The sequence below is a fragment of the Puma concolor genome, chromosome A1, assembly GCF_028749965.1.
Source record: "Puma concolor isolate L17-30 chromosome A1, mPumCon1.1.hap2, whole genome shotgun sequence".
In the NCBI taxonomy this organism is placed as follows: Eukaryota; Metazoa; Chordata; class Mammalia; order Carnivora; family Felidae; genus Puma; species Puma concolor.
The window spans coordinates 85,533,652-85,550,295 of NC_141667.1; the positions used below are offsets into that span (position 1 = coordinate 85,533,652).

A 16,644-nucleotide genomic window follows, 5' to 3' on the forward strand; every position below is an offset into this window, starting at 1 on the left:
CTATCAAGAATGAGTCTGGAAAATGAACATTGACAACAAGAATTAGTCATTTCCATGTAACAACTTCTCATGATGTTACCGGTGATGAGTGGTCTTCCTGTCTTCTATGGATTCTAATCTCTGACATAGCTTGTATTTCACTGTGACTGTATTGACTATACAAATAGACATTGGAAGGAGATCATTTCTATTCCTCCTAACTCATTGACACAAGTGTCTTATCGATCCAAAGACCAACTATTTCTGAATTAGTAAGTTTTTTTTAAAATTTTTTTTGTTTTCAACGTTTATTTATTTTTGGGACAGAGAGAGACAGAGCATGAACGGGGGAGGGGCAGAGAGAGAGGGAGACACAATCGGAAACAGGCTCCAGGCTCCGAGCCTGACGCCGGGCTCGAACTCACAGACGGCGAGATCGTGACCTGGCTGAAGTCGGACGCTTAACCGACTGAGCCACCCAGGCGCCCCCTGAATTAGTAAGTTAAAACGTTGTTTATGAATGTATTCCTGTCTTAATTTATTTTAATTTAAAAATTTTTTTAACGTTTATTTATTTTTGAGACAGAGAGAGACAGAACATGAACAGGGGAGGGGCAGAGAGAGAGGGAGACACAGAATTGGAAGCAGGCTCCAGGCTCTGAGCCATCAGCCCAGAGCCCGACACGGGGCTTGAACTCACGGACCGCGAGATCGTGACCTGAGCTGAAGTCGGACGCCCAACCGACTGAGCCACCCAGGTGCCCCGTATTCCTGTCTTAATTTAAATAAAGTTCTAGTTTCTTTTAATGGTCACCTTAAAAAATAATTCCATTCACTCTCATGCCAAAGAAACTTTTCTTGGGTTGGCAGTAAGGAATTATTGGCTGATAGGCCAATTTTCTCTGAACAATCCTAGCCACTATTTTAGAAAGGGGGAAAAAAGCAGAATAATTCTACTCCTCTTGCACAAGTTCTTTGTGACATGGTGTTTTCCTCACACCGTAAATGTTCACCTAGTGATTTCGGATTATAGACTTACATTTCTTCCCTGGTCCCTGTGGGACTTCTCAGGCAGCTTAACCAAGGTTAAACTGGTTTATTCTTCCTTTTCTGTACAAAAATGTTTCTGAGACAATACATTTATGTGACAGTTACTTATTTGAAAAAAAATACATATAAAATTTGTTATTTGCCAGTCACTGGTCTAAGAGAGTCAAAAGAATTAGCTAATTTAACTCTCACAGTACTATGAGGTAGGCACTATTTCTAAAATGGTCTCAACTTCAAAAACAAAGAAACTATGGGACAGAAGGCTTAAATAACTTGCCCAACATCCTTGGCTAGTAAGTAGCAGAACCAGGATTTAGACCTAGGTGGTGTGGTTCCAGAACAGGCACACTTGGCTCTTGGCCACCCTCCAGAACGTTCTGAATCATTTTTTAAGGGAGTCCATTTCTTTTTTAACTTGAAAACACCTCTACATCTCTGCAAAGAAAGATTTGCTATTATTAATACTTTTATTAATATAAAATTCCCATTTAGCAGATAGCTGAGGTTTTTGAGATGAAGCTTGAATCCTAAATTTGCAAATGGAGATGTGTGTGTGTGTGTGTGTGTGTGTGTGTGTTTTGGACCAAACAAAGTTGTTATAATTACATTATTTGCCAACATTTAAACCTTTGGGAACTTTCTCAGAAAAATATGGATATTGGGTTTTCCTTGAAATAATTAGAAGATAAGAAAATAACAGATTTAGTTTTCCTATATGGCAACAATCTGTCACAGCTAAGCAGCTGTCCTTTTTATATAGAACGTGTAAGCCCCAGCACTTGTATCTTGCTAGTCATGCTCATGATGTTTCTTGATGGTTTCTGTGGAACTTTAAGACCCCTGATCTAGTGGCTGGAAAAACCAAAAAGAAGCAAGACATCTTAGTTCTCAGAGGACATAGGACTCCTGGGAGGTATCATTTCTAGAACTTGAGAATAAGATGAGATATTAGGCTCAGAAAAATGTTCAGAGCTCAATGATTACATCTGGGTTACAAATTACAATATTGTGATTATTAAGAAAACCCTGAATTCAACTGAATAAAAAGTAAAAATCTTACTGACTTTATTCAATAATTCCCGAATTGGGCAGCATCCAATCTAGCAGATTGAAAGGAACTCCAAGGGGCTGTGCATAATGAAAGACTTTTCAGGCACAAGGGAGCAAGAACAAGGAAGTTGTGCTAGTAAACTTGGTTGTGGCAAGGTCACCTTGCTTCAGGGTTCTACCAGGAAGATTACTTCACTAATGCTGATCAAGTAAATCCTGATTTGACTAGTTTAAGATTCCATTTCTGGGAGAGCTGAAAGTGCAATTAAGTCTCGGTTTGGTGATGTGGGGTTTAGCATTAATGACTCCATTTTGGGCCTATTGTCTTGCTTTTAACATGGTTTGTAAAAATATATATTTGGTCATTCACATGACCCAAATATACTTCTTATATATTCAATCTTTGTCCACAGGTCCTGGCTCACAGCTCCCCAAACCCTTGGGATCTCCTGATTGATAAGGGCAACAGAGACATCTTATGGCATAGATTTAGTTCCTGAAAATGCTTCAGAGCCAAAGGGTGAAATCGGTAGCTTGTTATGAGTAACAAGCCCCTTTCCACCACAACAGGCTTTATGTTAACGAAGTAACTTTTGGAAAGCACCTGGGCTGGTTGCCAGTGGGACTAACCACTAACAAAGGGGTGGGACTTTCCGTCCCAACCCCCTGATTTACAGGAAAGAAAGAGAGCTAAATGCTGAATCATCACCAATGGTCAATGATTTAATCAATCGTGCTTGTGTAATGAAGTCTCCATAACAACCCACGAGGAGAGGGTTCTGAGTGCTTTCAAGTTGGTGGAGTTCCTGGAGAGGGCATGGAAGCTGCCTGTGCTTTCCTTATACTTCACAGCTCTCCTTCTCTTCCATCTGGTGGTTCCTGAGCTTTATCCTTTTATAACAAACCAGTGATCAAGTAAGTAATTGAGTTTCCTAAGTTCTGTGAACCTTTCTAGCAAATTAATCAACCCAAGGAAGAGGCTGTGGGAACCTGTGATTTATAGCCCTTTGGCTGGAAGTGCAGGTAACAACGTTGGTTTGAGACTGGCATCTGAAGTGGGTGGAGGTGGGGGAGAGTTGGGAGGGGTCTCGGAAGGTTGTAGATGAGAGCAGTTTTGTGGGGCTAAGTCCTCACCCTGTGGAATAGGATGCTGTCACTGGACAGATAGTGTCTGAATTGAGTCAAAATTTAAGACTCTAAGCTGGTGTTGAGAATTGTTTGTTGGTGCAGGAAATCCCTAGCCCTGCCTGTGGAAATTGGGTCCCAGAACCCTATTAAATAGGAAAACCGGTAAGTCTGACCATGTAAAATTTACCATGCCATTACCCTATGTAGGCACCATATCCTCCCCTTGATAAGAAATAGGAACTAAATTAGCAAGTGGGGCAGCAGTGATTGTTAAGTTGGACCAGATGTGCAAGGGAGATTTGCAGACGGCTTTAATTTTATCTTTCCACTATTGAACATGCAAAATGTCCACTATTTAGATGTAATTATCACTGTATTCCTTGCCTTTGTATATTACCTGGGCTTCATTTTTGTCAAAGAATTCTATAAGAATGTAAGTTCTATGTGATTCTCTGGAAACATATATTAGCGCTTATTCTCTGAATTCCATGAAAGGAGAACATATATAAGAATTTACTGGGGTGCCTGGGTGGCGTAGTCGGTTAAGCGTCCGACTTCAGCCAGGTCACGATCTCGCGGTCCGCGAGTTCGAGCCCCGCGTCGGGCTCTGGGCTGATGGCTCAGAGCCTGGAGCCGGTTTCCGATTCTGTGTCTCCCTCTCTCTCTGCCCCTCCCCCGTTCATGCTCTGTCTCTCTCTGTCCCAAAAATAAATAAACGTTGAAAAAAAATTTTTTTTAAAAAGAATTTACTAAAGAGGAGAGGAGAAGGCTATTAAAAATGTCTTTGACCTCACTTAGCTAGACCCTGGAATTTCACAAAACTTAACAGTGGTTAATTGGTTTACTATTGAATGATGGACAGTTAAGGGAAGAAGCTGATAGGTGGGAGACCGTAAAGAGTCTGCAAGTGGGCATAAGTGTTTATGTGACAAAATCTTAGTAGAGCGGTCAGTGGAAGGCTTTAAACCTGAATCCAAGGGTACTTGATTATAGATAAAAAGTGAGAGTTAAGAAAGAAAGGACTTGTGAGTGAAGGAAAGAATCTCTAATGCCACAATCAGCCTGTTAGCACTGTCTCCCTAGCAAACCAGAAACTGAAAGACCTTTAGTATCATAGTTGTGTCAGTCGCTTCATGGATCCCATTTTCAAGGAAACATTTTGCAGGAACTTTAATGCCTTACAGAAGAAGTTGTTGTAATTGCATTGGTGTACTCACAGGTACTCAGCTTTAGAAATTATACCAGGGGTGCCTGGGTGGCTCACTCAGTTGAGCATCAGATTTTGGCTCAGGTCATGATCTTGCGGTTCATGATTTCAAGCCCCACACCCAGCTCTGTGCTGACAGCTCAGGGCCTGGAGCCTGCTTCAGGTTCTGTGTCTCCCTCTCTGTCTGCCCCTCCTCCACTTGTGCTCTCTCTCTCCATCTCAAAATTAAATAAACATTAAAAAAGTAAAAAAAGAAATAGTTTATACCATAGTATTTTTATTGATGATATTTATGAAGCAAGACGAGGCATTGAGAAATTACAGGTAAGCCAGGCCTATTCTGCCAGAAGCAAATCAATTTGAGAACTAGAGATTAAAATATATTTACAGATTAAAATCAATGTGTGCAATAAGGGAAGATGAGCCAAAGCAGAATGAATGAGGAGAAAGTATTTGCAGATTTCTGGTTAAAGACATCATCAATACTCAAATGAAGAAAGCTTGGTCATTAGCTTCCAATTTGCAGGACATTTATAATTAAAGATTTTATACTTTGTGATAAGTCAGCAATTATATATTCTTAAATATATTCATTTAAGAATTCTGTTTCATAAATTCTCTATATATTAAAGTGTGAATTTTGTTCTTGTTTATTCATCTTCCTATGGCCATTTTAAAGTACAGAATTAAAAGTTTTTTTGTTTTTGGTTTTTTTTTTTTTTTTTTTTTTTTTTGGAAGAACCAAAGAGAAACCGTACCGGGTTAATCTGCCTGGTATCTAGAGACTCTATTCTTGTGCAAAGACAGAGCAGACCAGGTCAGTGGCATCCCAGATAAGGAGGTTAGACCAAAAATAGGACTGACTAGGTAGAGTTCCACGGCCTGGGCAGGATGGAGAGAATAGTTGTTTGGAGACCTTATATCTTTGCCATGGCAACATGATGATGATGAAAAAAATATTCCTCAGGTTGTATTTTAATAGTCGATATTTGAAAAAAGTTAGACCTAAGTTAGATGGTTCAAACCCAGGTCATCAATCTAAGGCCTCCTGGGAGAGAGGAAGATTAGGCACTACATCAGTTATCTATTGCTGCACAACAAGCCAACCCCAAATTCTGTGGCTTGAAACCATAACAATTTACTGTCTATCATGAGTTTGGGCAATCTTTGTATGATCTTGACTCTTGGTTTCTCATGTGATTACATTTTACTGGAGAATCTGCTGGGCTAGAATATCCAAGATGGCAGGTGTTGCACATTGTTGGCTGGTGAATCTCATTTCTCCACGGACTGCTACCCTTCAGGGGTCTAAATTGACTACTTACCTAGCAGTCTTAGGGCAACCTAGTCTTAGGGCAACCTAGCCAGAGGTTGAAGACTGAAGGAGTGAAGTGTCTTGAGACTTAGAGTCTGGTACTTGAAAAACTTTACTTCAGTCATATTTATTTATTAAAACAAGTCCTAAAATTGGCTCAAATTCACTGGATGGGGAAATAAATGCCATCTCCTGCTGGGAGGAGCTAAAAAGAATCTGGACATGGAATAGAGACCTTGAATCAATAGTAGGCTTAAAAACCAGGGACCCAAGAAAATTTTTATGAGTTAGAAGATGAGAAGTCTAGAGCAATCTTAAAGGCAAAGTGTGAGTGCCCATAGCAAATATTGAAGTGTTATTCCTGTGCTTACTTACTAGTGTTTTGGGTATACTTGAAGATGTTTAGAGGGAGTGAATACCTGCAGAATGTGGTCTAAGCAGGGATTTTTCTGGGGTAACATGGTAACTTAATTATATACTTAAATATTTGGTTGGGATATGTACCATCTTCATGAAGTAATGTCTTCATATCTTTCACTATAACAGTATAACAAAGTTTCAAGTGTTTTGGCTACAAAATAACTTTTCATTCATACTAAAGCTATCTGAATGGGGTGTTTCCTACCACACAGTTATATACTTTTCATTGAAAAATGATACTGTAATAGCATTCTTTGGAGCAGATGGTAGCTACATTTGTGGTGAGCATAGCATCACATATAGAGAAGTTGAGTCACTATGCTGTATACCCTCAATTAATGTAACATTGTGTGTCAACTGCTAGAAAGAAAGAAAGAAAAAGGAAAGAAAAGAAAGAAAGAAAGAAAGAAAGAAAGAAAGAAAGAAAGAAAGAAAGAAAGAAAAACTCAGAAGGATTGTTTTCTCAGGATCAGAAGACAATTCTACATGGATCTCAGAACTCCAGGAATTTTTTTCTTATATCTTGGAGTTGTGTGATTATGTGATTTCTGTTTTCTAGTTGCTACTCAGTGGTACTGAACGCAGAGGACCCAACATTACTCTGGTGGTGATTTCAATAAAATAATCTCAGCTCTAAGCCTTTCTTATTTTAAGTTAGTCTTAAGTACTGCTTTGTATAACCACATGAATTGAGGAATGCCCGGTTTGGTATTTTGTGTTGTCTACAACTTACTAGGTTTATCCATACTTTAATCATTATATTATGATATAATGATCAAACATCCCCAGCTACACAGAGCCCTGAATGTATTTTATGAATGACAGCGATAATCTAAGTTCACTCTTCAAATGTCTAGTGTATTCTTAGAGTGGTCTAGTTATTTATCCCAATGAGATATTAACTTATTTTAGTTTTATTCTTCATTTGACTTCCTAATCATGGCAGATAATAGATCTAAATTAACTTCTTTAAATTAGATGAGAAAGATAGGATTAAATTGCACTTGTGCCCAAAGTACCATTTTTCACTTAAGAAACAGCATCAATGATGTCTATACTTCCACTCATGTTAAATTCTCAGTTTCCCACCATTGTGCAAAGGTGAGCTTTTTTTTTTTGCATTTCTTGGAAAAACAAGGACACACCGCTTCCCATATTTAGCACGCACGTATGCACTTATATCAGGTTTAGGTGTGACTGCATATTACATTTCCCCTATAATAGTAGGCTAAAATGTTAATTTTTCTCCAGCGTTTAAAGTTAGGTAGGCAGAACAGGGTGGTCTGGCAGTCCCAAACGCTACTTCAGGTTATAAGTTTCTTTTAGATCATCTTTCTATCATTCCTAGACTGAGCCCATGGAACCCATGTGGTTAGTGGAACTCCAATTGTCACATGCATGTTCTAGAAAGCAGGAGAAAGGGAAAAGCGATAAAAGATAACTCCCTCCTTAAGTATATGATACTTTATTTTAATCTTACTGACTCAATCTTAGTCATATATATACATCTGCCAAGAAAGCTGGGAAAGGCAGTCTTTTAGCTTGATGCATGACTTCTGTTAAAAAAGAAGAGGAGAATGGATATTGAGAAGCAACCATCAATTTTTTCCATGGTACTTAGTAAGAATTAATGGAATTAAATTGAATAGAAATCAGAGATTTCTGATATGTGCTTTAAGAATCACTACCTGACGAGGTGTTTGAAATCATTCTCATTATTTGGTGTTCATGTCGTTGAAAGTGTAACCTGAATTTAGATTACCAGAAGTTGCTGTAACCTCTTAAAGTATGAATCTGTTTATCTTCAATTTCTGTGCTGAAGGCAACAGCTGCATCTTACCAATGAACCCCCATCTGATAGAAACATGTGTCTGATTTCTATTTTGGTCTTGGCATAGTAACTGTGAAAGATTTTGGTTGGCACTTAGTTATATTGCTAATATGTCACTGACTATTATTGCTACGAAACCAGCTTTTCTGTCACATCTCTTATCATGTAGCATATCTATAATCCTTATAAATAAGCTAGAATTCTACCCTTTTATAAAAATATATATCTTAATTCTGTGTCTAAACATATACACTCCCTCTGACTTGTGCATTTCACATTGTCTGCTATTTTCACTTAAATTCTAATACCATTATTTAAAAATTGTCAAACAGCCAAGAAAGACTGAAAAGAAGGAAATCAACTAGAAAATTACTGAGTTGGCAGCACTGTGTAAAAATGATCAAACTGTATATATGTATTATTTTACACACAAGAGATGATTGTTTTGTTTCCTTTCTTTTGGTTTCTCACAACATTAAAGCTTAAAATTTGTATATACTCAAAATTTCGTTCTACACCCCCTGTAGTTCAAATATTGTCAATATCCTGAAATCAGAATTACAAGATGTTTAAATTGTTTTTCTTTTCCTTAAACAAAATGCCCTTCACAGTCTTCTGTGGCTAATATGCTATTGACATCATTGAATATGTTCTTTTTTTTTTTTTTTAATTTTTTTTTCAACGTTTATTTATTTTTGGGACAGAGAGAGACAGAGCATGAACGGGGGAAGGGCAGAGAGAGAAGGAGACACAGAATCGGAAACAGGCTCCAGGCTCTGAGCCATCAGCCCAGAGCCTGACGCGGGGCTCGAACTCACGGACCGCGAGATCGTGACCTGGCTGAAGTCGGACGCTTAACCGACTGCGCCACCCAGGCGCCCCCTGAATATGTTCTTTATTTCAGATATTTTATTTTTCATTTCTAAAATTTCCATTTCATTCTCTTGAAAGGTTTAATTTAGTATTAAATGTTTTGTTCATTTCCTTCATTCTCATAAATATATTTATCACAATTATTTCATAACCTGTTAACTCTAATAATTTGGTGATTTGTGGAGCTATCTGTTTGTTTTTACACTTTTTGGTTTTTAGGCATGTGGTTCTGTCTTTGTTGTGCCAAGTGACTTTTGATGGAATGTCAGATATTATATATATAAATCATGGGGGCTGCAGATACTATCTTCAGAGAGAGTACACCCTTTATTTTTGATAGGTAGAAGGAATGAAAGCTAATCATGCAAATAAATGAAGGAGAATGCTGCTTTGGTGAGGTGTGGCAACCGTGATGTGGCTTGGCTGATCCTGGGTTCACCCTGGACTCCTAGAATCTCCAGTGGATGGGCTTCCCCTTTAGGGGCCCCATTCTCTTGACAGGTCTCATATTCTGATTTTTATTTTCTGAGGCAATATAGACCTCCAGCTACTTTTCAGGTATTTTATTTTTTAGCTTTTTAAAAAAATACTTATTTTTTATTGTTTTTATTTTACAGATAGAGAGCAAGTGACTGGGCAGGGGGGAGGAAGAGGGAGAGAGAGAATCTTAAGCAGGCTCCACACACAGCACAGAGCCTGACGTGTACTCTGATGTAGGGCTCAGTCCCATGACCCCAGGATCATGACCTAAGCTGAAATCAAGAGTTGGGTGCTCAGTCTACTGAGCCACTCAGGTGCCCCTATGCGTTAGCTTTTAACCTTCTACTCTGCATAGTCCCAGAATTTGGGTTAAACCCATTCATATTCTTGAACGTCCTTTCCAAATATTTGTCAAAAGCTCTGTTGGTTTTTCTTTTCCCAGGAGTAACACTCTATTAGTTTAAAATCCAATTCTCAGGCTCCTGCTTAAGCCCAGGACAGGCACAGGCCTCATGGTAAAAGCAGCTGCAAAGGTCAGCTTACTCACTCATGATTTTGCCCTCTCTAGCGTTTTAGACCTTCCAGTCCTTGGTGCCTCATCAGTTTTCCAGCATCTTCAAACAGATGATTTGCATGTTGTATCATTTTTTTCCTCCAATTGTTCTCTGAGAGAGCTTTGCTCTGCCCAAATCTACTCAATTCCATCTGGTATGATCTATGTTTTTGTACTGTTTGTTCATTTTATTTTAAACGGTATACCATATGGACATCTTGGAAATATACCTACCTTTGTAGTGTATTATTGATACACAAAATATCAATCAATGGTCTGAATGTATACTTTTTTTTTAAGTTTATTTATTTATTTTGAGATTGGGGAGCAGAGAGAGAGGGAGAGAGAATCCCAAGCAGGCTTTGCACTGTCAGCGTGGAGTCTGACACAGGGCTCAAACCCATGAAACATGAGATGCTGAGCTGAAATCAAAAATGGGATGCTTAACTGACTGAGCCACCCAGGCACCCCTGAATGTACACTTACATATAGGGAGGTATATTACTTCATGAATGGAAGCATAAAAAAAAAATTGTCACAAAATATATAGTCTTAATAAAATTCTTTCAAAATTCTTAAGCTTTGTTAAATCTGTGCATGATTCGAAGTCTTTAAAATGAGTACTTCAATCTCAAAAGCATATTCATGCATTCATCAAAATTTGCTATTTGAAATGTTTTTCTGGCAGAATTGGGAGAGAGGAAGAAGGTACAATTTGTGTGCTTTGCTCTCCCCTGAAATCTAATGTTACCCTATTTTTAAAAAGTTTATCTGGTTAACATACAACTTTTACACCTGTATAATAAAATAGGTTTTTGGAAATTGATAGATCTAAAATTTTGAATTCTATCTGTAGCTTTTTCTCTTTGAGAAATCTCCTCTATGTCTATTACTTGAAGCACCAGTTATACAGTAGTGACGATTCTCAACCCACGTAACTCTTTGGGGCTCCAAATTTGTACATAAAAAGTCACCAAGTTACTGTGACTTAAATGTCACCTGGGTATGTCAGACTCAAGTTGCTGAAACTTTATTTCTACCCTGACTTTCATGGTACCTAACGTGCGGTAAGCGCACATACTCTATATTGACCGATTGAATGAATGAATGACACACCCATCCTTCTCCAATCTAGAATCCTCTTCTTTATTCCTTCCTTTGGCAAACACAGGAAAACCAATCACCCCTTGTAATTAGCCCAGGTTCCACATATCACTTTCTGTTACTCATTTAAGATGAAAAATATCTCTCCTTTTTTCTGTTTCTTTGTTCTAATTTCTGTCTTCCATGAGAGGTGTTCTCAAATATCTGAAACCACTGGCCTTTCCATATGTATTAAGAATAAAGCAAAAAATCTGACTGGAAGCTCTGTATCTATTGTCAGGGATTAATGAGTGAGTGATTTCATACCAGGATTTGGGAGCAGAGACCTGTAATTTATATTGGAGAAACCCTCATATAGCAGCCTGTCTTTACTGGTCATTCAGTTTCATCAGAAATGAATCCTCAGGGCTCCTTTCTGTGAGCTATAGACCCATAGACTTGATGGAATATATTCTGGTAGTGACTTTGTCTCTGTCTCTGTCTCTCTCTCTCTCTCTCTCTCTCTCTCTCTCTGTCTCTCTCTCTGTGTGTGTGTGTGTGTGTGTGTGTGTGTGTGAGAGAGAGAGAGATGGGGGTGAGCTCACCATTAAGTATATAAACTTTTATTTAACAGTATCCTAAGTCAGTCTCACCCTTGGCTGTTTCTAATGTCCCTAAATCTACAGGTTGTTTAAATTTCTCCAAAGAATAAATCTCTAGCCTCTGTCACATGGAGAGACAACTAAGTGGCCTTGCTAGTTGGTGAAGTCCTCAGCAGGTTTTTCATGTTCCCATAATACCCCATGTATAACTCTATTACAGCTGTCATAGTATATTATACTATGCTAGACATTAGTTTCCCCTCTGTTTTCTGACTATGGATTTCTTAAAACTAGACTATTATCACATGGACAGTATTTAATAAATATTTGAAGAAATGAAATGATTAGAGATATATTTATATTATATCATTTATTTATTACTACTTGATTATATTTATTTAATTCCTGATATATTTTTAAACCATACACCTTCACCAGATGTTTATTAGTAAGTGTCACACATGGTTTTAAGGAGTGGTGATTGATCAGTCGACAAAACAGTGCCTTATGAAACTTAGAGTCTAGTGATAAGAGAAAAAAAAAGAAAAGAAATATAGTAAATATTTAAGTTATATGATTAATAGATAGAATTTGATAAGTGCTATGAAAAAGACCTACTAGAGCAAGTTGAGAAGGACTGAGAGTGTTGGAAGAGGAAATTCAGTTTGTGGTATTAAAGTTGTTCCTTAGGCAATGTTGATGAAATTAGAGCAAAGCTTGGAAGAAAAGTATTAGCTAAGAGAATATCTGTAGGAAGAATAGTCCAGATAAAGAAAATAAATAGAGCATTGGCCCCAAAGGAGAAAAGGTTAGTGTGGCTGGAGTGGAATGAGCAAGAAAGAGGGAGAGTGATGGAAAATGTGGCAACAGAGGAGTAGGACCAGTTCATGCTGGGATTTTTAGGCCATCACAAGGATCTTGGCTTTTATTCTAAGGGAAATGGTGAGTCATTGCTGAATTTTGACAGTGACGTTTCATGATCACAAGTACATTTTATAGGAAGACTCTGTTTGCTATAGTAAGAGTGGACTGTAGCAGGGAAGGGTGGACACAGGGTGACCTGGTAGAAAGGTACTGCAATAAAAATGAGACAACATGGCCATTCTAACCAGGATGGTAATGTAGAAGTGAGAAATGGTTAGATCTTCGATATTTGAAGGTGGAGCTGATGAGGTTTGCAGATGGATTAAACATGGCTTTTGGCCCAAATAACTGAAAGATGAAACTGTCATCATCTGGGGCACAAAAAGGCTGTAAGTAAAACAGATATGGGGTGGGGAGAAGATCAGATTTGAACACATATTGGATTTGGCTCTTAGACATTTACATGGGTATGTCAGGTCATCAAGTCAGGACAGATATTTAAATTGGAAACATATTGGAGAGTTTAAGCACCCAGATGCTCTTCAAAGCCATAGGACTACATGAGATCACCAAGGAATGGGACATAGTTGGAAAAGAGAAGATAGAGGAGTGCACTCTGGGGAACATTCAGATTAATAGGCCTGGGAGAAAAGGAAGAACCAGTAAAGGAAACAGAGGAAGAGGCATTCATCAGGTAGGAGGAAAACCAAGAGACTGTCACCTAGGAACCAGGTACAGACAGGAAGTGTCTCAAGGAAGAAGGACTAATCAACTCTGTCAATTGTTGGTAAGTCACATAGGGAAGGAACTTGGAATTGATCAATGGATTTACAATTAGGGAATTGTGATTGAAAAGCAGAATTTGGTGGCAGCGGTCATGCTGTGGTGGTGATCTAGACTAGGGTGATTTTAGTAGAAAATGGAAAGAGATAAATTGGACATAGAATAGAAAGTCTAGGGCACTTGGGTGGCTCAGTGGGTTAAGAAACCCACTCTTGATTTCAGCTCAGGTCATGATCTCACAGTTGCTGGGATCGAGCCCCATGTCGGACTCTGCACTGACAGTGAGGAGCCTACTTGGGATTCTCTCTCCCTTTCTCTCTCCCCCTCTCCCACTCATGCTCTCTCTCTCTCTCTCTCCTTCTCAAAATAAATAAATAAATAAATAAACATTAAAAAAAGAAAAGTCTGTTGAGAAGTTTTGCTGAAAGGGAACAAAAAAAAAAAAAAACAAAAGAAGTTTGTCTAAAGATGTAAGTCATAGTGGTGTAATAATCAGAATATGATTTCCTGTGTGCTGATGGGGAAAGTCTAGCAAAGAGTGAACAATTGATATGACAGGAGAAAGCGAGGAGCACATTCCTGGGGCTCTTCCATGAGGAGGGGGGAAAGATGGGAACTAGTGTGAAAGTCAGACTTGAATTGAGAAAGGAGCCTGGGAGTGGCATGAGTCCCACCAGGCAGGAAGGCAGAGTATGTGAGCACATGTACTGGTAATGTGGGGAATAGACTCTTCGGAGGTTCTTTTCTGATTGCTTCAGTTTTTCTCAGTAAAGGAAAACAAAAATGTCATCAGCTGAGAGTACGGACAAGAAAGGGGGTGTTGAGGTTTGAAGAGTGAGAAGCCATGAAATACATGTGTAGGAGAATAGAAGTATAAACATACTGGAGACATATTTACTGACTGCATGATATTATTAAGGGCCCACTGTAGGCAGTAAACAGGAATATAAGACCAGTTAGCATGATGGAATGTTACTCTCTAGACAGACAGATTAAGCTGTATAGTTGTGGGATTTAACCAAAATCAAGAGAGGGGCAAAATAATTAAGGGTATATCTAAGGAAATGCTTTTAATGCTTGACCATGGAGGTTTTTTATGTTTGTTTTGTTTGGATTCCAAGTTAAATTTAGAGAAATCATACAAAATTCTTCTTTTTGTAAACCAAGACAATATTCCCTGGAAATGGAATGATAATAATAATGGATCCAAACAAAAACCCGATTTTAATATTTAAAGTTTAAATACAGCCTTGAAGTTTCTTCATCTCTTTTTAGATCTTCAATGAGATATCAGTATTGATATTTCAACAATTGATTATTTTGTGTCTATTCTCTAAGTGGAAGCATTATTAACTACCATGGCTAGTAATGTTTAACATGGCTAGTGATGTTTAAAAACAAGGACTGCGACTGTCCAGTCATTTGAAGCATCTCTTCTGGAGCAGATGATTAAGGAAATGTTGGAATAGGAGAGAATAATGGGTACCACACTGAAGAGCATTGGATTTACTTTCAAATCTCATTTTCAGAATTGTTATTAGGACTATATATCTGTACAGTTGACCCTCAGACAACATGACTTTGAACTGCATGAGCCCACTTATGTGGATTTTTTTTTTCAATAAATATAGCACAGTACTGTAAACGTATTTTCACTTCCTTGTGATTTTCTTAATATCAGCACCCCTAGCCCCTGCATTGTTCAAGGGTCAACTGTGTATCCATTATTTAGTTGACCATTGAAATTATGCTGAAAATCTAGAAAAAAATGAAAACCGCATATTTATTGAAGGGAGACATCTTCCGTCTTTCAATGATCCTGGTTCTATAAGAGGCAATGCAAATGAATGTGTATATTCTTTACGCCAATGAATGTTTTTTTTTTTTGTTGTCTATGCAGTATGGCCCAGTTTTTGACAGGAAACATGTAACTGATCTTTATAACCTGATACTTAATTGCTTCTTTCCTATAAGATTAAGTAGAAACCTTTTAATCTGTAAAACAGCATTCTCCTTGGCACTAAAGGAAGTCTATTTCAAAACAATTCTATTGAAAGGGCTCTTAACCTAATGCATAGGAATTATTGTTTACATGACATATTGTTGGCAAAATGTGTGTGTGTACGCTTAAACATACACTTGTGGGTAGAGATTGCTACCATTCATAAACCTTTCTAAGGGATCTTTGACCTCCCCCCCCCCCCAAAAAAAATAAGTGACATAACTGACAATTCCATGATAAAGGGCTTTTTCCCTATGTTCTAAAGATGAGTAATTGTTGCATCCTTACATCCATTACACAGAGTAAAAATGTGTATGTAGTAGTTTTAATTTGCATGTAACGAAGCTGGATTACTAAAGGGACAAATGTATGTACCCAAATCACCCAAAAGGCAACAGTGTCCAACACAAAAGCCACATTAAAAAATTCCCTCTCCAATGGACTAACCAGGAGCATGCAGTTTTTCAGCTGTGAGCAATTGGCTACTGATAACCTTGTTCATTAACAAATCAAGCAGCTGTTCAGATCTGCAGAAAAGCCCCCATGTTGTCCCTAAATACTCCAGTACAAAATCAGTGTAAACCAATTAAGTTACACAATGGGAAAAGCATCAGATGTGTAACTGATGCTTCACTTAGCCTCAGCCTACTCTTCTTTTAGATTTCAATAATCCTCAACCTCCAGAAAATGATAAATTTCTACATCAATCTTGAGTAAATATTCCAGAGTCGATTCTACTGTGTACAGAGAAACATATTTTAGAAATTTTCTAAATATTTGGTGGCTACCTGAACTGGAATTATTTTTGTCCACGGAATAAAATAATTTAAATCAGTGACTAGAAGTAATCTGTGGTCCAAAAGATTTTTATTATTTATGTTAAGAAATACTGTTTGTACTTACAAAGTTGTCAATTATCTGTGGAAGAAATGGTGGAGGTATTTATTATTCTGAAATTATATTGTTGTAATTGAATCAAACTGTCAATATGTACTCAGCACACTTAAGATACGTCAAAAAGAAATCTTAAGTAGGATTTTGGGGGTGTGGAAAATTTAGCACACAAAATTATACACATTATATTTTTCACACCAATGGAATCAATAAAACATATGGCCTACCTTCGTCTTTGTGGCTAGCAGTATTTTGAAGTAATTCATCTCAAATCTCATTGTACAAGAGCTGAAATAATTTTACCTATCGCTTTTTAGTTCATCTTTATAATCTGTTATTTATTCTCTTTTGTTTGGGTAGTATCAAAATTGTGGTAAATATTAATCTTAAAAATCACAGCATTTTTAGAACTTCAAAGGATTCTCAAGGTTCTTAGGTCCAACTCCTTTATTACACTTCCTCAATAAAAAACTCATTAGGAAAATAATCCTATTTTTCACAATCATTTCTAAAAGGAACACAGATTTCTA

General features: G+C 37.7%; 1 long non-coding RNA gene across 1 annotated transcript in view; it reads left to right on the forward strand.

Moving 5' to 3' along the window:
- The first annotated feature begins 2,812 nt into the window (after positions 1–2,812).
- The window catches only part of LOC147584279 (uncharacterized), a 101,063-nt gene continuing 87,231 nt past the window's right edge, over positions 2,813–16,644 (forward strand). Inside the window, exon 1 of the long non-coding RNA XR_015247798.1 lies at positions 2,813–2,994. This is a non-coding gene — a long non-coding RNA (uncharacterized LOC147584279). The remainder of the gene's footprint in view (positions 2,995–16,644) is intronic.